A 24,713-nucleotide genomic window follows, 5' to 3' on the forward strand; every position below is an offset into this window, starting at 1 on the left:
TAGCCCCATTATTCGGCAAGAGGTCCACAATGCTATAATGGGACTACCGTCTGGGAAAACCTCAGGACCTGGTGGTCTGCCATCTGCCTGGTGCAAACCTCAAGGGGACATGCTATTAGATAACCTATATCAGACCTTAATGGACGCAATAGAACAGAGTGTGCCCTACCTCCCACATTTTACTAAAGGAAGGGAAAATCCTGAAAACTGGGACTCATATCACCCCATTTCGCTGATGAACACAGACACAAAAATTTTTGCAAAACTTTTGGCTACCAGGCTGGCGAAAGTTATTACTGCTATAATCCACCCGACCAATCAGGCTTTATGGCTCAAAAAGCTACTGCACTAAATCTTAGGAGATTACACTCACATCTACAGATTGATCATGATAACAAAGGCTCGAGAATAGTAGTGCCTATCAATTTAGCAAAGGCATTTGATTCCATTGAGTGGCAATATCTTTGGGTAGCCATGCGCAAATTCGGTTTTGGCCCCAATTTCACTAAATGGGTCCAGCTGTTGTATAAAGCCCCCACTGCCCAAATCAGAGTGAACAACACTAATTCTAAGACTTAGTACGTTCACCCCAGAAAACCATATATTTTCGGAAAGTATACATTCCTTTGAATCCAAATTGGGTATGCATGTCTTTCTACACCAAAGTACCAAGCGGCAAACCATTCCTAAATTTGGTGATTTTTCGACATTTTCAAAAATCACCTAAAAATTTCTACCCTGCAGCATCGTATTACCCACATACTTTTAGGTATCAAGAGAAATCACCCCAAATATGAAAGCCTAGGGTCCTCTGAACAGTTTGATGCCCAATATGTATAGGTGTACCCAAGCACGTGGCATATAGGGGCCTGAAAAGGAAGACCCCCATATGGTCTGTCATTTCAGATACTTCAAAATCAACACATTTACATAGATTTGGGGGTGGCAAAGGTAGAAAAAAAGTACGTTCACCGCAAAAAACCATATATTTTCGGAAAGTACACATTCCCCTGAATCCAAATTGGGCATGCATGTCTTTCTACGCCAAAGTACCAAGCCACAAACCATTCCTAAATTTGGTGATTTTGGTGACATTTCCAAAAATCACTTAAAAATTTCTACCCTGCAGCATCGTATTTCCCACATACTTTTAGGTATCAAGAGAAATCACCCCAAATATGAAAGCCTAGGGTCCTCTGAACAGTTTGATGCCCAATATGTATAGGTGTACCCAAGCACGTGGCATACAGGGGCCCCAAAGAGAAGAGCCCATATGGTCTGTCATTTTAGGTACTGCAAAATCAACACATTTACATCGTTTTGGGGGGGCAAAGGTAGAAAAAAGTAAGTTCACCCCAAAAAAACATATATTTTCGGAAAGTACACATTGCCACGAATCTAAATTGGGTATGCATGTCTTTGTACTACAAAGTACCAAGCCGCAAACCATTCCTAAATTTGGTGATTTTGGGGACATTTCCAAAAATGACTTCAAAATTCTACCCTGCAGCATCGTATTACCCACATACTTTTAGGTATCAAGACAAATCACCCCAAATATGAAAGCCTTGGGTTCTCTGAACAATTTGATGCCCAATATGTATAGGTGTACCCAAGCACGTGGCATACAGGGGCCCCAAAACAAAGACCCCATATGGTCTGTCATTTCAGATACTGCAAAATCAACACATTTACATTGTTTTTGGGGGGCAAAAGTAGAAAAAAGTAAGTTCACCCCAGAAAACCATATATTTTCGGAAAGCACACATTCTCACGAATCCAAATTGGGTATGCATGTCTTTGTACTCCAAAGTACCAAGCCGCAAACCATTCCTAAATTTGGTGATTTTGGTGACATTTCCAAAAATGACTTCAAAATTTCTACCCTGCAGCATCGTATTGCCCACATACTTTTAGGTATCAAGAGAAATCACCCCAAATATGAAAGCCTAGGGTCCTCTGAACAGTTTGATACCCAATATGTATAGGTGTACCCAAGCACGTGGCATATAGGGCCCCCAAAAGGAAGACCCCCATATGGTCTGTCATTGCAGGTACTGCAAAATCAACACATATACATAGTTTTGGGGGGGAGCAAAAAAGTACATTCACCCCAGAAAACCATATATTTTCGGAAAGTACACATTCCCGCGAATCCAAATTGGGTTTGCATGTCTTTGTACTCCAAAGTACCAAGTCGCAAGCCTTTCCTAAATTTGGCGATAAAAGCAACAGTTTTTACATTTTTGAAATTGCCTAAAAATATTGCAATTGGCCGCATTTATCTCACCCAATTTCTTGCATACAATTGTAAAACACCATAAATATTGATGCCAAGGGTCTACTGAAGCAGTACAGTTTGATGCCCAATATGCATTGATATACCAAGACAGCTGGCATGTGCGGACCCCAAATGAAAATAGTGCATATGATTTTTCTCCGCTGCCGATTCGCCTTCTGTGAACATAGACCCTTGACTTCATATTATGTGCCTCAAGACCCTCCTAACAGCAAAGACCCCCCAAAACCATATGTTTTTGGAAAGTACACATTCTGACGAATCCAAAAAAGATAAAGACGTCTTTCTACACTAAACTACCAAACCGCAAAGCTTTTCTAAACGTTGAGGTTTTTACAACATTTCTGAAAATTGCCTAAAATTGTTCCAGTTTGCCGCATTTATCGCACACAATGTTTTACGTATAAAGAAAAATCACCCTAAATATGGACGTCAGAGCTCTACTGAATAGTTTGATGCCCAATATGCAAAGATTTACCAAAGTATGTGGCGTGTACGGACCCCAAATGAAAAACATGCAAATGAATTTTCACGCTAGCCAACTAAGCTGCAGAAAAGAGAGCCCCAACTGTGCGTTATGTGCCGTAAGACCCACAAAACGTAAAAAGACCCCCAGAAAACTATATATTTTTATAAAGCACATATTCTGGCAAATCAAACTAAGTAAAATAAATCTTTCTATACCAAAGCACCAAACAGCAAAACAATACTAAAGATTCATAAGGAACAATAATGCATTGATAAATTGCAATAAAACCACAAAAATAGCGTAAATCAATGAAATAACAAAATAATTTATCCGACAGCGTAATTAGTGGCTGAAATCGATTATCCAATAGTCACGCTGTCAAAATAACATGTTTTTAGGCAAAACAATGAATAAGTAAAAAAAAAAAAAAAAAAACCTGTTTGTAAATTTTTGTGTATACATATTTGTGCACTAATAAAAGTTGTCTGAGTGTGCAAATACATGTAATTAAGTGTAAATAAGTGTACAAAATCGACTAAGTGTGCTAAATTAAAAAAATAAAAAATACAAATTTTTACTAAAATGTTTGTGTAAGTGTATAAATGTACTGTAGGTATGTGTAAGTGCAGGTAAGTGTGTAAAAAAACGTGCACTTACCGTTTTTGTAGCAGGAGGATCGCTGGAACCGATGGAGGCAGCTAGAACAGCGTGTCTGCAGCGTTACTGAGCAGCAGGAAGTGTGTGGGCGGCTGTGCAGGAAGGAAGAAGTGAGTATGCCGCAGCAGCACTATTTCCAGCGCATTTGCGACTTTGAAGTCGGATCTGCGACAATCGTGTCGCAGATCCGGGTCGACAGCCCCCCAGCCTTGTTGCCCAGGGGGCCGTCAACCCTTCGGACTCTCTGCGGAGGCGGCAAAAGCCGCCGATGCAGAGAGTAGGGCTCAGCTGCAGGAGAACGTACAAGGTACGTTCTTGGCAGCCTGAGCCCTGAACTGCCAGCACGTATGCCATACGTGCTTGGCGGTTAAAGGGTTAATGACCTTTTGGTTGACTCTAAATTTCCTACCATGGACCAGCTTAAACAGAAGTCAGGCCAGCAAAACTTTCAGTGGTTTAGATACCTCCAACTCAGAGATGCCTTTCAAGCACAATTCTCCTCCCTGCAAATTGCATGTGATTCCCCTAGGTTTGAAGAATCCCTATGGGATGCGAGTAAGCAAAAAGTGGTCGCTAGGCTGTATGAATCGCTAATAGTCTGCCTCCCGGCCCCCTTTGTTAGAGCCCAACGGAAATGGCAGGCAGCAATTTCATCACTAGATCCAGATGACTGGGATGAGTCTAATGAAGGCCTCTATGATTTCCTGATTTTGACCAGGGACCCACTCATTCAGTTTAAATTTGCCCATCAGCTATATATCACCCCAGTAAATCTTAAAAAATTCGGTAGATCTTCAGAAGCTTAATGTCCCAAATGCCAGCAACCTGATTTTATCATATGCTGCCTCTCCTCTCGTTTTTTTTCTCTTGTCCCTAATGAATGAAAAGCTTCGTCTTGCGCCACGGGTTGCTCCAGTTCAGCGCACTTTGGCTGCTTCTGGCTTCACCTTGTCGGGCGATTAACCCTTTGCTGAAAATAAGAAACAGCCCATAAAATAAGCACAAAATAAGCAGCCCCTGTGTGTGTGAGGATCAGTTAGATTTCGGAGCGAAGAGAAGACTGAGAGGAGAGGCAGCAAAGCGGCTTCAGGAAAGGCTAACTGCGTCCGGCTGGAACTAAACTGCGCCCGGGGTAGTTTTGCGCTCTGTCCTGGCAGCACTATTACAGCTACTAGCACAAACGAGTGTGCGTCGGGAGACTCTATTGGAAGGGATGTGAGAGGACCCGCTGCTGTTAGTTGATCGCGCCAGCACAGGAACAAACTTGACACTGCTGTCACACCAGGAGTCGGGAAATTGCAGGAGAGCCCGTGACACTGCTGCTGCTGGACACCGCTGATGCTGGACACCGCTGATGCTGGACACCGGGAGGAGGATGAAGGCAATACCTTTTCAGTGAATAGCCAGGGATGAGAAAACGATCGCTGCAGGATGGATGGTTGCCTTTTCGCCGTTTCTGAAGAGGACAGGAGGTGGACTTTCTGTAAGTTATTTCTTAATAAAGGCTTTGCTATTTAAAAGTTTAATTTGTCTTGGTGTTTATTTTTCGCTGTGCACTAACTAGTTTTTAAACATTTTTTTTATGTTACTGGTCCTTTAATGAAAAGGCTTTAAAGTGGACCTGTCACCCAGACACAAAAATCTGTATAAGAAAAGTCCTTTTCAAATTAAACATGAAATCCAATTTCTATTTTTAATTAAAGCATTCATAGCTGTTGTAAACTCATTTAAAAATCTCAGCTGTCAATCAAATATTGTCTGCCACTCCTCTATGCCATGGGCATAGAGGCGGGGCAGACAATTACTTTCACTTTCCATTCAGCACTTCCTAGATGTCACTGCTCTCAACATATTCCCCTGTTCTCTAACATTTAATTGTGTAGCCAGGGCATGGGGAAGGAAATGGAGTCCCCCATTCTGGTGCACAAACAAGATTCTGACATGATGCAACGCTTGCCTTAATAACAGTGTCCACAAAATGGCTGCTGCCCTCTAGTTATAATTTTGAAATTGCAAACTGAAGGAAGCAAGATTCAAATAATTTATACAGTGTAATTAAATTAAATTTTGCTTGACTAATGTAATAAAATAGGATTTTGAATATATTTTTTGGGTGACGGGTCCCCTTTAAGACAGAGACATCAAGCAGACTGCAATCTATGTTTTGACAATATTGTTTTATTTTACTTGTTGTACATCTCAACTCCCTTCCTATCAAAATAAATAAAGAATACTTAAAAAAAAAAAAAAAAAACTGGACTCACCACATGGACAGAAATGGACAGAAGTGTTGAAGTTGTTTGATCATTTGGAACCTGCGGGGAGTCTCACCATCAGAAACCATTTTCTCAGTAAGTGGCAGTGTTTAGCAATGACAGGCTTTTGTGTGGCTACCTAAAAAGTCATATTTGGGTTTATCTATTTTTCTGGTTTAAGGGCAGAGCTTTACAAAGGGCTTAGTGGGTTACGGGCAAGCATTACTTGCATGACATTCATAATGCACCCGTGTGTCCCTGCTGGGAAAGTTTACATTAATTGAAGAGCACAAAAAAAGTTGGCATCGAAAAAGCCTTGAGTACAAAACAAGAATATACCAATCAATATGATATACAAATGACACTTGACAATATGGGCTGTTTGAAAGTATCAACACATATGAGGTTAATGCTGCCCAGGTAATGTGTTGGACAGCCAACAATAGTTGCAAGTGCAAAGTAAGAACCAATGCTTTGTGCCTTTAAGGCATACCATATACCTTTGACTTGCTATTTTAGTAGCACAGGCTGGAGGTGGAGGAGGTAGTAGTAGGCATAAGCCCATATTATGAGTGCTGGATAGCCAAAGTAGGCCATAGGTAGCCAACAATACTTCATAGTGCAAAGCCCAAGGTACACTTTTTCACTTGAAAGTGTTGACAGTTGCATGAACATAGGCAATTGTTACATGAATGCATATAACATGTAAAACACATATATACAGAGCATATGTTACCTTTAAAATAACACTGCACTATGGATAAATACACAATAAATAGTGTAGTCATATGCTTGTAATGTTTAAAAACATAGAATGTGTTGGGCAACACTGCAGCATGACCATAGAAGTATGTTAGAGCAAATTACATAGTAACATAGTAAGTAAGGTTGAAAAAAAGACACACGTCCATCAAGTTCAACCTTTTTATTTTTTATTATATCTGCCTAACTGCCAGTTGATCCAGAGGAAGGCAAACAACCCATCTATAGCCTCATCAATTTGCCTCAGAGGGGGAAAAAATTCCTTCCTGACTCCAAAATGGCAATCGGACTAGTCCCTGGATCAACTTGTACTATGAGCTATCTCCCATAACCCTGTATTCCCTCACTTGCTAAAAAGCCATCCAAACCCTTCTTAAAGCTATCTAATGTATCAGCCTGTACAACTGATTCAGGGAGAGAATTCCACATCTTCACAGCTCTCACTGTAAAAACCCCTTCCGAATATTTAGGTGGAACCTCTTTTCTTCTAATCGGAATGTGTGACCTTGTGGAAAGGGTGCCAATGGATGTTAGTTTTAGCACACCTTGGTGCTAAAAACACCATGGGGCAAATTTACTTAAGTGCAAATTGGCTAACGCTGGCGAAAATTAGCCAGAGTGACGTCATTTACGCACTTCACAAATATACTAACCTTGACCTGGCGAAAATTTGCTAGCGATGTAGATAGCCTAGCGCAACTTCGCACCCTAACGCTGGCGAAGGGGGCAAAACTACGAAAATTAGCCAGAGTTACGTAATTTACGCACTTCACAAATATACTAACAGTGACCCTGGCGAAAATTTGCTAGCAATGTAGATAGCCTAGCGCTGGCGAAGGGGGCAAAACTACGCAAATTTACTAAGATTGCTTTTTTTCTGAACGTTATCTCCTTCGCCTGAGTTTACTTCGCCAGGTCAGAGCAGGCGAAGGTCAATATAGAGTAGATAGGGGTTTGGAAAAAAAAAAAGTCCCAAAAATGTTGAAATTTTTTTAAATCCAAAAAAAATGCTGGCGTTTTTTGGGTGTTAGGCTGAAAAATATCAAAATTTTTTTTCAGGGTGCCCACCTTCCCCCCCTACATTTGAAAACATATGGCACCTTAAATTATACTGTGGGCACTTGTGTAGGGCATTAGAACACCCCTATATTCTTTTATTCACTTTCACTGGGCTTGTGTAGTGTAAGGTATGCACTGCAGCATACACGTCCATTCAAATTTAAATTTGGCGGCATACGTAAATTAGCCTTCACTAGCGTAACTTCGGACCACTGATCGTAACATCGCTAGCACATCTTTGCAAATGATCGGTAACTTGTGCGGAACTTCGGATCTTCATGAATTTGCGATGTCCTGCCGAATCTACCCCTGGCGAAGTGCAACGAAGTATGGTGAAGACAATGCTGACGGATTTTTGGAGGTAAGTAATTTCCCCCCCCCTAAGTATATAAATATGCAAATGCACAGATAAGTGCTTTTCCAGATGTTATTGGAAAGGGTGCCAATAGATTTTAAAATTGCACCCCTCAGTGACGAGAATGTAGCATGGTAGAAACAATGGGTTGTGTTGTTTTAGGAGTCAGTCCCATTGCTTGGTAACGGACAAAGTCACACCTGAAGCGTAACTAGGCAAAGTTTATGGCCACGAGAAAATAGGCAAAGAGGCCAGTGTCAGTTGGAAAGTGACACAGAATGGAGCTAAGAGTGCTTTCTCTTATCCCCTTGGACAGAACATTGTCCCCTTCTCCTCTGCTGTTGAGGAGCTTCAGGGGGTGGGGGTGGAGTGGGGGCATCAGAAGGACCAGGGACTTCACCTTCAGCAGAGCCCTTTGGTTGATGAGGCTGGACATCTCACCATGTATTTGGGCCATCCACCATCTCATTCAGAGATCCTGGCGGCGCTGGTGATGAAACATTGGCTGCATGGCAGGCATCATCGAGTCGTTGAACCGCAGGTCTCTCACCCAGTCGCCATCCTTCCTCCTGTGGTTGTCCCCCAATTGTTGCAGCAGCAGCAACAAGACCTACAAGAAAAATCAAATATAAATATAGATACATATATTGTTTTAAGGAAATTTTAATGAAATTAAAATAAGCAACAATTCTAAGAAATCATTAATTTGAAAATCTACTGTAATATACCCTGGTGGTCTAGAGTGGTCTAGAGCCCGGCGAGGACGCCCGCAGCCCTAGTCCTCTTCGTTCAAGCACTGGTTCCTCTATGGTGCTTGTGGTCGCTCGCTTCCAGGTTTATGCCGGCGGCGCGCGGCTTCATCATGCCTAGTGGCGTGAAATTCAAATATTTAAAGGGGGCTTTGAACTCAAACTCATTGCCCGTTGTTAGGTCTAGGTCTGGTTAGTATCCTGAGTGTGATTCCTGTCTTGTTTGATTCCTGTTTTGACCCTTTGCCTGTCCAGAACTCTTGCTTTGTTCCTCTTTTATTAAGACCTGGCAGCATCAGAGTAGCTGAGGGCTCCTCCCCAGGTCAAAGGTGGCTGCTATAGGCAGAAGCAGAGCCGTGACCAGGGACCTCAGCACTTCTTCTGGATTTAGGGAGCTGGTCGTGACAGCTGATTAACATTGAAGAGGCACTGCCCTCCCAATAAAAAAGAAGCCTGCAAAATGGATTAAGTAAATGTGCTTTGCATCTTTGGTGACACACACAGACAAATAAAGGAAAGGGCTAGTAGTTATAAATAATGATCTTCTGGGGGGCACCACAGGAATCACGGCTGGTATCTGGGCATGGCATTCAGCTCGGTGTTCTGTAATGTGAAATACGACATTAGTAATGCTCTAAACAAGCTGAGGAAGTAACTTCATTGGGCACAAACATTGAGCATGTCTGTACCTTGAGCTCGATCTCTAGCCTCACCCTTTTCCTGGGGTTGTTGAGCAGCGTCATACCGGTCCTGGCCTCTGTCCGAGCTTTGCCACATTATGCAATTGTGAATAAATAAAGAAAAAACAGTATCATATGGAATTGCAAGTGTACTTGGCTAGTAGCCTGGTGTAGAGACCACATGCTAAAAAATTAATTTTAGTAATCATTCTAAATACTAACTCATTCCATACTAAATGGAATGGCAGAGCACTTCACTTCAGACTTCACTTCAATCTGGAATTGCAGAGCAATGGAGATGGAATGGTTAAACCTTAATCTGGAATGGCAGAGCAAGGTAGATGGAATGGTTAAACCTCAATCTGGAATGGCAGAGCAAGGGAGATGGAATAGTTAACCTCAATCTGGAATGGCAGCGCAAGGGAGATGGAATGGTTAAACTTAAATACAGGATACAAGGCATTATTTACATGTATTGCTTGACACCACTTTTGCACATTGAAGTTAATGCAGTTTCTAAACATTTGTGCTATAGTGGGGAAATGGTTCATAAAAAATCCTTAACAAACAAGGGAAAGTTGTGCTCACCACTAGTTTTTAAAATCATTAGGCGGGGGTGCAATGAGGGTGTGACCACAAAATACATATAGACAAATACAAGGTTCCTCTGCACTCAACCCATTATGATAATGGGTTGAGTGCAGAGGAATCTTGTATTTGTCATAAAAAATCCTTGCCATTATTTAGATGTTACAGCCACACGTAAATAACTAGTACATAAACAAACAGCAATCCTGTAAAGAAATGTGCAAGGAACTCCTCAAGTGCAAAACAGGAGCAAACTGTACTTACTTCTCCAGTCTATGTCACGATATGGTCCTTCCAAGCCTTCACAGACCTCTTTGCCCATTGTGTCCAGAAGCCTGTGCTCATAAGGTTTTAGACTGAGTGGAGGTACAGGTCACTGAAGCGATTGTATACAACATTGACTTACCTGCTGCCAGATTTGTTGTCACCTGGCATTGCTGGGGCCCTCATCGCCATCATCTTCTTCCTAATCCTCTCTCCTCCTCTGTGATGCAGTATGTGGTGGTGCCGCCTTCATTCTCACTACTCCTGTGCAGCCTCTTTGCCTTCCTGGGGGAGCCTCTCCATGCCCTGGGTGGGGTGCAGGACACACTGCATGCCCTGGATGGTGAGCAGGACACACAGCATGCCCTGGGGGAGCTCCTCCGTACCCTGGGCGGGGTATGGGATATGCTGCATGCCCCAGAGGGACACGTGGAATTCCCTGGTGGACAACCTGCATGGGCTGGGGGACACTCCCTGCCCTGGGGGACACACTCCCTGCCCTGGGGGACACCCTCCCTGCCCTACTCTCCTCCCCCCCTGAGGGACCCCCCACCCTTCTCTCCTCCCCCCTACGGGACCCCCCTGCCTTACTCTCCTCCCCCCTATGGGACACCCTCCCTGCCCTGGGGGACACCCTCTCTGCCCTACTTTCCTCCCCCCTATGGGACCCCCTACTTTCCTCCCCCCTATGGGACCCCCCTGCCCTACTCTCCTCCCCCTATGGGACCCCCCTGCCCTACTCTCCTCCCCCTACAGGACCCCTCTGCCATACTCTCCTCCTCCCTATGGGACCCCCCTGACCTACTCTCCCAGTGACTCCCCAGCCCTTTCTTCCCCTACTGCGTTGACTAAGATCCCACATAGTGTAGGATCCAGCTGCCCTTGGCACCTCATCACCTCACCTGCGACCAGACATTTTCAATAAATGCTTAGCAAGTTTGCAGCCTGTTATTCAGATCACCTCCTCCACCTTACTAGTCTAAATAGCAAGTGAGGAATCAGTGTGAAATGGCCACAGGAGGACTTCCTGTGTGAAAAAAATGGCAGAAAGGAAGTGGGTTTTAGAAAACTCAAATTGATCGATTCGAGTTTAAGTGCGGCAACAGTAAATTCGATCATATTCGACTCTGCGATATGGTCAGAAACTCAAATCGAATTTGATTTGAAGTTAAACGTATACAAACTATTCGATCGAATACCCAAAATTTGACTACCTTGATAAATAAGTGACTAATCAAATTTAAAAAAAAAAAATTCGAAACTGAGTTCAATTGAATTTTACACTCATTAGAAATTCGACCCTTGATAAATCTGTCCCAGATTGTGATATAACATGATACTACAATAATGTTATTGTTAACATGTATAAAACAAAATAAAATGTATAAAAAAACTGGGAAAGAGCATATTAGGGAAGCTTAGGTAGATAAGGCTTTGAGATTAGTGTGTGTTTGTAAGGAAAAGCTGTTCAGTAGTAAGGGTAGCTTTAATAGTGTGTGGTGACCCTATGGGTAGAAAATACAGCTGGACTTAAGGTAGTATGAAAATGATCATCGATGTATTATATAAACGACCAAGTACAAGTAAAGGGAACGAAACACAGCTACTTTTACAAATGGATGCACAACTAGGTCAAGTTGTTATTAGGGGTGACATGAACTACCCAGACATTGAGTAATGAATCTTGGTTAGTACATAAATACTGCAACTGAATGCTTTAACCTCCTGAAAAAATTTATGTAAGCAAAAAGTGAGTTGCACTGGCAGAAACATTACAGTACAGAAGTAGGTTCTACTGTATTTAACTTTAATAATAAAGGGTTGGATGTCTTTTTAGCAAGGAACAAAATAATATACAAGGATTTTGAAATTTACTCTTTTTAGATTTAGGAACTGGTCCGATTGCCGTCAGATGGATTTTTTGCCTTTATGCAGACCAACTACAATGTAGGCAGGTGTCTTTCTGGTTTGTGCTTGTTTGGTCAAATTAGAATCTTTACAAATAGATATTTTTATTTTAATTTCAGGGACACATCTAGACAGATCCCATAAAATCACCCCCTATGCTTACCTTATCTTATGGCAGAAATATCCCTGTTTAATGTGTATGCAGTTTTGCTTGGATGTTTAGGGTAATCATTGGAATTCATTGTTAAAATTAAACTTTGTTCAAGACGGGAAGGAAAGACTTAACTTCCTATGCACCTCTCACTGGCTTCCTGAGGTAACATAGTAAGTTAGGTTGAAAAAAGACAAATGTTGATCAAGTTCAACCTTTTAACTCTATTTTAACATGCCCGTGATCCAGAGGAAGGCAATCAACCCCATTTGAAGCTGCTCCAATTTGCCTCAGAGGGGGGGGGAATCCTTCCTGACTCCAAAATGGCAATCAGACTAGTCCCTGGATCAACTTGTACTATGAGCTATCTTCCATAACCCCGTATTCCCTCACTTGCTAAAAAGCCATTTAACCCCTTCTTAAAGCTATCTAATGTATCAGCCTGTACGACTGATTCAGGGAGAGAATTCCACATCTTCACAGCTCCCCTTCGGAATATTTAGGTGGAACCTCCTTTCTTCTAATCAGAATGGGCGACCTTGTGTCAGCTGGAAAAGACCTACTAGAGAGATTATTATATGATCCCCTTATATATTTATGTATAGTTAACATATCGCCTCTTCTCCAGCCTGAACATCCCCAATTTGGCCAGTCTTTCCTCATAACTTTTACCAGCTTAGTTGCCCTTCTCTGAACCCTCTCTAATTCAATAATGTCCTGTTTGAGCACTGGAGACCAAAACTGTATGGCATATTCTCAATAGGGTCTTATCAGTGCTCTATACAGTGGAAGAATGACCCCTTCCTGCTGTGAACTAATGCCCCTTCTAATGCAGCTCAAGACCTTATTTGCCCTTGATGCAGATGACTGGCATTTTATTATCTACATTCTACAAGGTCCTTTTCCATTATGGATTTGCCTAGTGCAGTCCCATGAAGGGTATAAGTGGCTTGGATATTTTTACATACCAGGTGCATAGCATACATTTTATATATATATATATATATATATATATATATATATATATATATATATATATATATATATATACACACAAAAAAGTTGCAACAGCACTCACGCTTTACAGCAAGTTCAGCGGTGCACGTCAGATTTTACATTTTGATAGCAACCACCCTAGGCACACCAAGCATTCGATACCAATCAGCCAGTTAACACGGGTTCATAGGTTGGTTAGTGACCCAGTGATTAGGGATGTCCAAATCAAACAAATGAGACATAGATTTAAAAAGAGGGGGTATCCATCACAAGTATTGGATAAAGCCGAAAAGGCTATAGGACAGTCAAAATCTAGAAAAGTGAAGGGCCCTAGAATTACCTTTGTTACACAACACGGTGAACTTTCTAGACAAATAAATGGCATCCTACAGAAACATTGGCCAATTCTATGTAGAGCCTATCCTACGGTGAGGGAATTTATTTCCCCTCCACTGATCTCATACAAAAGAGGAAAAACTATAGGGTCTAAATTAACCAAGACTTCAGTGCCAACATATAAACCAGTCGCGAGCACATTTTTGGGGCAACGTAACAGTGGTATGTATCCTTGCCTTGACTGCAAACAGTGCCGACATGGGATTAAAGGCAAATTTTTCTTACATCCAGGTACTGGAGAGTCCATTCAAATTAGAGGATACCACACCTGCTTATCACAATTTGTGGTGTATGCGATAGTTTGCCCATGTGGCATGATTTATGTCGGGGAAACTATCCAAAAGGCCAAATCACGGATATCACAACACAAGTCCACCATTAAATTGGGAAATACTGCTTTACCATTGTCACGTCATTTTAAAGAAAAGGGACATACTGTGGATCAATTACGGTTCATGGTATTAGAGCATGTGCCCCCCTTAGTTAGGGGAGGAGACCGTGAACTTAGGCTCAAACAACGGGAAGTATGGTGGATTAAAAGGTTACATTCACTTCATCCAGCAGGCCTTAATAAGGATTACAATTTGTATTTATTCTTGTAGCTATATCTGTTTCTACAAGTGTTATGTATCTAATTCAACTAGTGTTCAGTATACATTGTATCAACCCTGTATAGAGGATAATGAATATGTTGTGATGTCACTTCCTTTGATGATCCTTAAATACTCACATGGTTTATGTTTGTTCTTGATACCATTGCTACACATGGCTTGATAAAGAGCCTATGTAGGCTCGAAACGTCGCTTTTTATATGTGCATACATATGGTGATGTCATTTTTTAACATTTGATATAAAGATACCTTTGAGCATTACAAGCGAGTGCTGTCCGTTACTACGTTTCTATATATATATATATATATATATATATATATATATATATATATATATATATATATATATATATATATATATATTATACATTAATCAACATTGAATCTCATTTGCCACTTAGCTGCCCAGATCGCCAGTTTGTCAAGATCCTGTTGCAAGGATGCCACATCCAGGATGGAATTAATTGGGCTGGATAGTTTTGTGTCATCTGCAAACATTACAACATTATTTACAATAAGTTAAGGTTAAATAAAAGTGGACCCAATACCGAGCCCTGAGGGACCCCACTAAGAACCTTATTCCAAGTAGAGAATGTACCAACCATCCTCTGTACCTGACCCTGTAGCCAGTTCCCTATCCATGTGCATTACTTAAAGGAATTGTTCAGTCTAAAAATAAAAACTGGGTAAATAGATAGGCTGTGCAAAATAAAAAATGTTTCTTGTATAGTTAGTTAGGCAAAAATGTAATGTATAAAGACTGGAGTGACTGGGTGTGTAACATAATAGCCAGAACACTACTTCCTGCTTTTCAGCTCTCTTGGTTTACGCTGACTGGTTACCCTGGTTACCAGGCATTAACCAATCAGAGGCTTGAGGGGGGGCACATGGGTCATATCTGTTGCTTTTGAATCTGAGCTGAATGCTGAAGATCAATTGCAAACTCACTGAACAGATATGTACCCCTTCAAGTCACTGACTAACTCAGAGTTATAGAGCTGAAAAGCAGGAAGTAGTGTTCTGGTTATTATGTTAGATATCCTCTTACTCCAGCCTTTATAGATTACATATTTGGCTAACTAACTATATTAGAAACCTTTTTTACAGCCTATCTATTTACACAGTTTTTATTTTCACACTGAACTGCTCCTTTAATTAAGCCCAACAGACCTTAGTTTAGAAAGCAGTCATATGTGGGGCACGTTATCAAATGCTATGGCAAAATCCAAATAGATCTACTGCTCTCCCACTATCCAGCATCTTACTTACCTCATCATAAAAAGCAATCAAATTTGTCTGACATGACCTATCCTGAAGTCATGCTGATTGCTGCTCATAATGCCATTCACTAGAACAAAATTTTGAATATGATCACTTAACAAGCCTTCAAATTTGCCCACTACTAGGGTTGCCACCTTTTCTGGAAAAAAAATACCAGCCTTCCTATACATTTATCACTTTTCCCTATTAATAACATTGGGATCAACCATCATTTTTACCGACCAGGCCAGTAAAATACCAACCAGGTGGCAACCCTACCCACTACAGACGTCAAACTTACTGGCCTATAACTGCCAGGCTGAGATTGTAATGCCTTTTTAAATATTGGAATGACATCAGCTTTTCTCCAATGCAGATGAAAGCGAATCTGAGAAAATCAGAAATAGGGGCCTGTCTAAAACTGAACTAAGCTCTCTTAGAACCCGGGTGTAAGCCATCTGGCCCTGGCGCCTTGTTTACATGAATTTTTATTAAAGCTTTATGAATCATATCCTGAGTCAGCCACTGACTAGATTGAGCTGAGCCATCAGGGCAGCTATGAAGTGAGCCTGGGAACTTTGACTCCGATATTGTATGGACTGAAGAAAATAACTGATTTAGCACATTTGCCTATTCTATATCTGTTACAGCCATACTGGTACCAGTTTATTTAAAGGGGCAACACTCTCAACCTGCACCTTTTTACTATTAATATAATTTTTGCTTAAAGGACCAGTAACACTAAAAAATTTTGTATTAAAAAATCCATCCCCCCACCACGAATAATAGGTCTACCCTGCATAAAGTTTATTAAAATCCATACTTTATTGAAAAAATACTGTTTGAAAACACTACTTCCTGTGTACTGCAAAACGGCGATAAGGTGACTCACTCTGCAGCTCTGCGCTCTGCATCTTCCCCCTAACCCGACTTCTGCCAAAACCGGAAGCCAAGCGCTACAACTGTGACAGTAGCCAATGGAAAACCTGTTTATGTTCCATATCAGGCAAATGCATATCCTTCCTTTGTATGAGAGCACTCCTAAGACGGCATGTTTATGCCTGACCTGTTGTATATGTTATATTCTAGCTAGGTTTATTAAGCCCAGAGTCCGCAGCAGCTCCGACTATTATTAATAGTGAGTAACGCCTTCCTACCTCAGCTAATTTTCACACAGTGCAACCATTTCCCGTCACAGGAGAGGCCCCTGACATCATTCCCTCCATTCCGCGCGATTCTTCTATTTCCGTTGTCCCTGGATAGTGACTTGCCCATAGCAAACATGGCGTCTGTAGTTGGAATCGTCACGGCGTTCCGCCATTCAGAAGGGTGGTTGTCAGTGCGAGTCAGCTGAGCGTAGACAGGAGGTAATAACCCGGCTGAGAGAAAGAAGACGGAGAGCTGCTCGGTGTCGGACATGGTGTGCTGTGCTGTGACGGGAAATGGTTGCACTGTGTGAAAATTAGCTGAGGTAGGAAGGCGTTACTCACTATTAATAATAGTCGGAGCTGCTGCGGACTCTGGGCTTAATAAACCTAGCTAGAATATAACATATACAACAGGTCAGGCATAAACATGCTGTCTTAGGAGTGCTCTCATACAAAGGAAAGATATGCATTTGCCTGATATGGAACATAAACAGGTTTTCCATTGGCTGCTGTTACAGTTGTAGCGCTTGGCTTCCGGTTTTGGCAGAAGTCGGGTTAGGGGGAAGATGCAGAGCGCAGAGCTGCAGAGTGAGTCGCCTTATCGCCGTTTTGCAGTACACAGGAAGTAGTGTTTTCAAACAGTATTTTTTCAATAAAGTATGGATTTTAATAAACTTTATGCAGGGTAGACCTATTATTCGTGGGGGGGGATGGATTTTTTAATACAAAATTTTTTAGTGTTACTGGTCCTTTAATATAGCCTCAGCCGCAATACGCTACTCATTTCCTTTATTTGCCTTCCGGATTGCTGTTTTACAACATTTATTATAGTGTTTATATTCATTAAATTCAGCTTTTGTCCCAACAGACTTGTAGTTTTTAAATGCCTTTCTCTTCTTTCCTATTAACTGCTTTATTTCTATATTGTCACATAGGGTGATTCTTAGTGCTTCTTCATTTACTCCTTAAGGGAATACAGTGAGAACAGTAACAATATCATTTTAAATGACAACCATTTCTGTTCTGTGTTTTTAGCTGAAAACATAATGCACCAATCTATACTCTGAAGGGCAGCCCTAAAGGCACTAAAATTAGCTTTTCTGAAATTCCTGGTTTTTGTTGCGCCAGTGTATATTTGTTTTTTGCCCCAGACATTAAGGGGCAGATGTATGAAGGGTCGAATATCGAGGGTTAATTAACCCTCGATATTCGACTAGGAACTAAAATCGTTCGACTTCGAATATCGAAGTCGAACGATTTAGCGCAAATCCTGCGATCGAACGATCGAAGGAATATCCTTCGATCAAAAAAATCTCAGGCAAGCCTATGGGGACCTTCCCCATAGGCTAACATTGACTTCGGTAGCTTTTAGCTGCCGAAGTAGGGGGTCGAAGTTTTTCTTAAAGAGACAGTACTTCGACTATCGAATGGTCGAATAGTCGAACGATTTTTACTTAGAATCGTTCGATTCGAAGTCGAAGTAGTAGTCGAAGGTCGAAGTAGCCCATTCGATGGTCGAAGTAGCCCAAAAAACACTTCGAAATTCGAAGTTTTTTTAATTCGAATCCTTCACTCGAGCTTCATGAATCGGCCCCTAAATGATATAACATTATGGTCACTATTACCCAGGGATTCAATACTTGCACATTTGCTTTATGTTCTGGGTCATTAGAGATAACTAGATCCAGAATAGCATTTTTTTCTGGTTGGCTCCTCAACAACATGTGCCATAAAATTGTCATGCAACAAGTTATTAAACTTGTTCCCATTAACTGATCTGACAGTACTGTTGCTCCAGTCAATATCTGGGTAATTAAAATCCCCCATTATCATTACTTCCCCCAAACTAGCAGCCTTTTCTATTTGCATCAGGAGCATAGCCTCCTCCTCCTCACTTACACCAGGGGGTATATAGCATACTGCTACAATTAATTTGCTGGACTCTTTACAATTGGTGAAGAGCTCCACCCATAATACTTCCGTCCCCTCATTTTCCAACATCACATCCTCTATATTTATATTAGGTTTTAAATCCTGCCTAACATACAGACATACCTCTTTTCCTTTTCTATTGCCTCTGTCCCTCCAAAACAATGTATAGCCTCTCACATTAACTGCCCACTCATGCGGCTCATTCAGCCATGTTTTGGCCACACCAATCACATCATATTTTCCCTCCAGCACCTCCAGCTCTCCCATTTACCAGTCAGACTCTTTGCATTTACAAACATACATTTAATACTGGTATCATATTGAACATATGACATGTGGTCCTCCCTGTCCTTAACAGTACCCACAACCACAGTTTCAAAGTTGGCAACAGGGGATCACCATCTTGTAACTTTGAATGTGCACATGCTCAGTGTAGCCTGGGCTGCTTAGGGATCATCATAAATTATCAAAACAGCACAAGTCAAATAATATCTGCCAGAAGCCGATACAGCAAGACTGATTAATAATCAGAATAGGCAGACTACACTGGGTCCTGTGTTGTCAAGTAATCTAATGTGGATTTTATAGTTTTTGTATTGTTTAATACAAACTTTCTTCAAATCTGCAGAACCAGTGGCTGCAGCAAAATAATCCTCCAAATAGAATCCCAGTTTATCTGTTTAAATCTGGCTGCATGATCTTTTTCCCTGCAGCTGGAGTTGGAAAAAGTAAAGGGATGTAAAGGCAAATATAAAATCCAATACAAATCTCTACACAGTAGCCGACTGCTCTACAGCGAAACAAACAAAGCTGCTTGAGTTCAGCATGGCTGGGAAGTAAGGTGGGGGCTCCCCTGCTGTTCATAAGTATGATTGTTTCCCTGCAGAGCAGTTAGGGACCGTCTGACAATTCCTATCCACAGCAGTAAATGAAGGGAGAATTTAACTGCATACAGTCAGGTTTCTTATAAAAACAGTACACATTTTTTAAATCAATTTATATTGGAGATAGGTTTCTTTTTCATTAAAGAAAGTAAAAATGGGATTTTATTTTTTGCCTTTACATGCCCTTTAAGGACTTCACCACCTCCTCTAACTTTGTCATTGGTACCTATGTGTACCACCGGTTCTTCCCCCGCCCCTCCGAATAATCTGTCCACTCATTCCACCACAAGCTGAACCCCAGCACCAGGCAAGCTGCAGACTGTTCGGCATGAAGGGTCCTTATGGCAGATTACCCTATCCACCTTTCTAATAATTGAATCTCCTATAACTAAAACCTTCCTTCTTTGCACTCCCGCACCACCCATATTAGAGATACAGAGCTTTCCTCCCCAGCATCTTCAGCAAACATGGTGAATCTGTTGCTTTGGACAAGCTGTGGACCAGCCCCAATATACTTCTGTCCCCTACTTCCCCTCTTGACTGTCATAAACCTGCCTCCCTCATTAGCCTCCACTGCCCTTTATCCACCCCCACTACACTGGCCCTTGCCAGTGGTTGCTCTGTGAGCTTCCTTTCCTCTCCCATTTTTGCCGCTGCTGTCAGTGCTGCAAGTTCCCCTTTTAAAGTCTGCAGTTCAGATTCCAAGATGAAAACCCACTGACATCTCTCACATGTAAATACTGCATGGAACTGCTGCTCCAACACCACATACATGTGAAAAGACACAGAGTAATACTGGAAAACCCACCTACATTCATATTTACACTGGGTACTTATAGTCTCTCCAGTGGAATTCCTCACAAACGCCTTAAGGTTTTTAACGCTGCATAACACTTAATTCACATAACACACTTAGGTGCAGATTTACCAAGGGTCAAATTGAAAAATTTAATTTTTAAATTCAATTTCAAGGTAGTTTTAGTATACTTCGACTAGGGAATAGTCCAAATTCAGAAAATTCGAATATCGAAATTTATCATGTACTGTCTCTTTAAAAATTCAACTTCAATTATTTGTCATCTAAAACCTTATTCACTATATATTGTATCCTTCCTGACTCTTAAGCTCCCCATAGAACTCCACCCTGTAGAAAAGAGGAAAAAAAGCTAATTCAAGTAAGTTCCATAAAACATTGCAATTGTTTGAATGACTTAAAGGAGAATTCAACTGTTTACCAAAAAAACCTAACCCCCCACCCCACCTAGAACCCCCTCCCTCCTCTTCCCCCAGCCTATCTGCCCCCAGGGAAATGCCCCTAACTTCATACTTACCCCTAGTTGCAGATTCAGGCATTTGGTGTTCACGACAGCCATCTTCTGGGACTTCGTGTCTTCTTCTCTTCTGCAATTTCCATCTATTTCGGCTCCGATGCCAACCCCTTCTTAAAGCTATCTAATGTATCAGCCAGTACAACCGATTCAGGGAGAGAATGCCACATCTTCACTCACAGTAAAAAAAACCTTCCGAATATTTAGGCGGAATGGGTGACCTTGTGTCAGCTGGAAAGACCTACTGGTAAATAAAGCATTAGCGAGATTATTATATGATCCCCTTATTTATTTATACATAGTTATCATATCACCCCTTAAATGCTTCTTCTCCAGCGAGAATATCCCCAATTTGTTCAGTCTTTCTTTACAGCTAAGATTTTCCATACCTTTTACAGCTTAGTTTCCCTTCTCTGTACCCTCTCTAATACAATAATGTCCTGTTTGAGTGATGGAGACCAAAACTGTACGGCATATTCTAGATGGGGCTTTACCAGTGCTCTATAAAGTGGAAGAATGACCGCTTCCTGCTGTGAATCAATGCCCCTTTTAATACAGTTCAAGACCTTATATGCCCTTGATGCTGCCGACTGGCATTTCTTGCTACAGCCAAGTTTATCATCTACAAGGACTCCAAGGTCCTTTTCCATAATGGATTTGCCTAGTGCAGTCCCATTAAGGGTATAAGTTGCTTGGATATTTTTACATCCCAGGTGCATGACTTTACATTTATCAACATTGAATCTCATTTGCCACTTAGCTGCCCAGATTGCCAGCTTTTCAAGATGTAACTGTAACTTGCTAAATTGAATTTCCATTTTTTAAAACAGAAATGCAGCTCTACTGGTGCAGAGAGTGCTATAGTGCTCATTGTACTAGTGATGTGGGCCCCCCCCCTTGACCCTTTCTGGCACTGAAGTCTTAAGTGCTGAGCGGGAGAGGTCTGCAGGTCTCTGCAGGGTACCAGCATAAAGGCTTCCTACTGTCACAGTAAAGGGGGATGGTAAACTGGTAATCTAACTATGTACCTTGAAGGACCAAACGTGGAATAGCTCCAATTTACCCATTTGCCCTGTTTAACTCAGGAAATAACTAAACAAAAACCATAGCTTTTTCATGATTAAAATTTAGACAAAGAAACACGGTCATCCCAACCACCTCACCTGTATGCTTTTGTGGATGTCAGCAAACAGGAGACTACATGCACACATGGTGGCACTGTACTATAATGCAAATTCCAAAACCCACCAGCACTCCCTGGCCTCTCCGGTATGAGCTGGTCCGGTGCACAGTTAGAAGGGATCGGCAACCCTTAATGAAACACGTTAGCAAGAAGAAAACTGGCACTCAGAGCTCAATGCATGCGGGCAAAGCCCTGCGTGTTTATTGCAACGTTACATTTCGGGGGTGTGCCCCTTCGTCAGACAGCAAATCACACCACAAAGTGAACCTTTTAAACATTCCTTAATGCATATTCATGAATTCACACACACTTGATTGATAACTTAACAATTGATTAATACAATTTGTGGATACGTTCATGCATCAATAATCTTCAGTGAAATCACCATAAGTAAATGAAAAAAGTCCCTCTTCTTGCTACTGTACTATAATGAACATATTTTGGTCACACATATTTCAAACGGCATCGCAAATATTTTGTATAAAAATATCACCTACCCCAGAAATTGCATTGTTGTGCCTACCATGTACAAAGCTACCAAGTACCCAAAGAAAATTGCGATCTCGAATACTGGCAGCAGCCAGATGATCATAGCCTTAAACTGGGTAGCTCCAAAGGTATCCTTACTGTAACTGTAATATAGACTTACTTATATTCAAAATATGCAATATACATCTCACAGCTAGACTTCAGGATACTATGGGCATTCATTCAGAAATATGGGCCCTTTGGGACACATAAAAATAACACGGACACTCCAATAGACTGAAGTTGTGCCAAATGAAATTATCCATAGCTTGCCTAAATACCTTGAGCACTGTACTAGTACTATTTCATTAATGTGAGCCAACGCTTTTATGGAGAAAAATGTATAAAAGCTACATTTTGTCCTAGGTAAACTATCCTTTACTTCTAATACCCCCCATCCATTTTCTACCGTTACTCCCTTTCTTTCTTTATTTTAGACTTTTGTCCTTTTTTTTATAGTTTTATTTTGAAAAATAATAAAAATTAACAATAAGGTGATATTAAAACAAAATTTAGACAAAGAAAATGTTCCATATAGAAGAAAAAGCAGACTAGCACTCCACGTCCATCGTAAGTTAAAACGAATGGACTTTTATTTCAACTTGTTAAAAACATCACACATCCTGATGCGTTTGGTATCAACTATACGAAGTCATAGGCAAAGAAAATGTTTCACACAAACTCATGAACTCATGTTGTAACAAGGGGGTATATTGCCCCTGTAAATAAAATAAACGATAGGGCACTTACCAGTGAAGATGGAGGGCATGTAAAAAAGCAGAAAGTTCCGTCCATAACAAGTAAAATGACAATTGTCAGGACAGCGAAAAAAGCAAAGATTTGGACAAGAACAATACCCCATGTGAAGGATAACTTGGAGAATACAATTCTGATCACCATATTCCACAAGACTTCAGACAGCTCTGAAAAATAGTGATGGATGAAATGAAAAATAATCTTTTTACTTAATTAAGGGGAATCCAAATAATATGGAAACAATTTATCTTATGATAGAAAATTTAATTTTATTAAAATTTCCAGTGGGTATGATGTAGCCAGTGCTATTCTGAGAACACGTGCTGTAGGAATTTATAGTTATTTAGCTGTTTGTTCAGCTTCTGGAAATTACAAGCTGGAAAGGGAGAGGGTTATGTAGCAAAGAATAGTATTTGAACACAAGTGCAAATGTGTGGAATACAGCACCATCTGGGTCAGTGTCGGACTGTGGTGCCTGGGGCCCACCAGGAAACCTCATCTCAAGGGCCCACCCCCAGTACAAAATAGTGTCCACAAATATCAAAATTAACATTTTTATTTTAAAAAAAAAAACTGGAATGGCCGTAACTGTATTAAATTTAAATAGCAGTTTCATAGTGCAGCACTTGCTAATTCTGAAAGCACATGACCAGGCAAAATTTTTGGGTTAGGAATTAAATTTTACATGGTACAGTGAATTATCTGCAGTGTAAATAATGTCATTTAGAAATATAAACTACACCATAAAAAGCATGACAGAAGAATAGTATGACCCAGAGAGTGATATTCTAAGACAATTTGCAGTTTGGCTGTCAGCTGATGGTTACCGTTTAAAAACGGTAACCATCAGCCGACAGCCCATTTTCAACATTTTCCCTATCCTATCCGCATCATGGTTGGTCATACAACACAACCACAATTCCGGCAACAACAAAAGAAGATTCCATTGAGCGAAGCAAAACCCGCAGATGGAGTGAACCCGCAGAGTGGAAACTTGTATTTTAGGTTTGCATAATCTAGTATGTATGGTGAAACTTGTCTTATCTAGAGATGTCGCGAACTGTTCGCCGGCGAACTTGTTCGCGCGAACATCGGGTGTTCGCGCTCGCCGGAAGTTCGCCATTTTGGGTTCGCCATTGTTGGCGCTTTTTTTTGCCCTCTCACCCCAGACCAGCAGGTACATGGCAGCCAATCAGGAAGCTCTCCCCTGGACCACTCCCCTTCCCTATAAAAACCGAAGCCCTGCAGCGTTTTTTCACTCTGCCTGTGTGTGCTGAAGAGATAGTGTAGGGAGAGAGCTGCTGCCTGTTAGTGATTTCAGGGACAGTTGAAAGTTTGCTGGCTAGTAATCGTTTTGATACTGCTCTGTTATTGGAGGGACAGAAGTCTGCAGGGGTTTGAGGGACATTTAAGCTTAGGTAGCTTTGCTGGCTAGTAATCTACCTTCTACTGCAGTGCTCTGTATGTAGCTGCATTGGGCAGCTGTCCTGCTTC

The sequence above is a fragment of the Xenopus laevis genome, chromosome 7S (genome assembly GCF_017654675.1).
Source record: "Xenopus laevis strain J_2021 chromosome 7S, Xenopus_laevis_v10.1, whole genome shotgun sequence".
NCBI lineage: Eukaryota > Metazoa > Chordata > Amphibia > Anura > Pipidae > Xenopus > Xenopus laevis.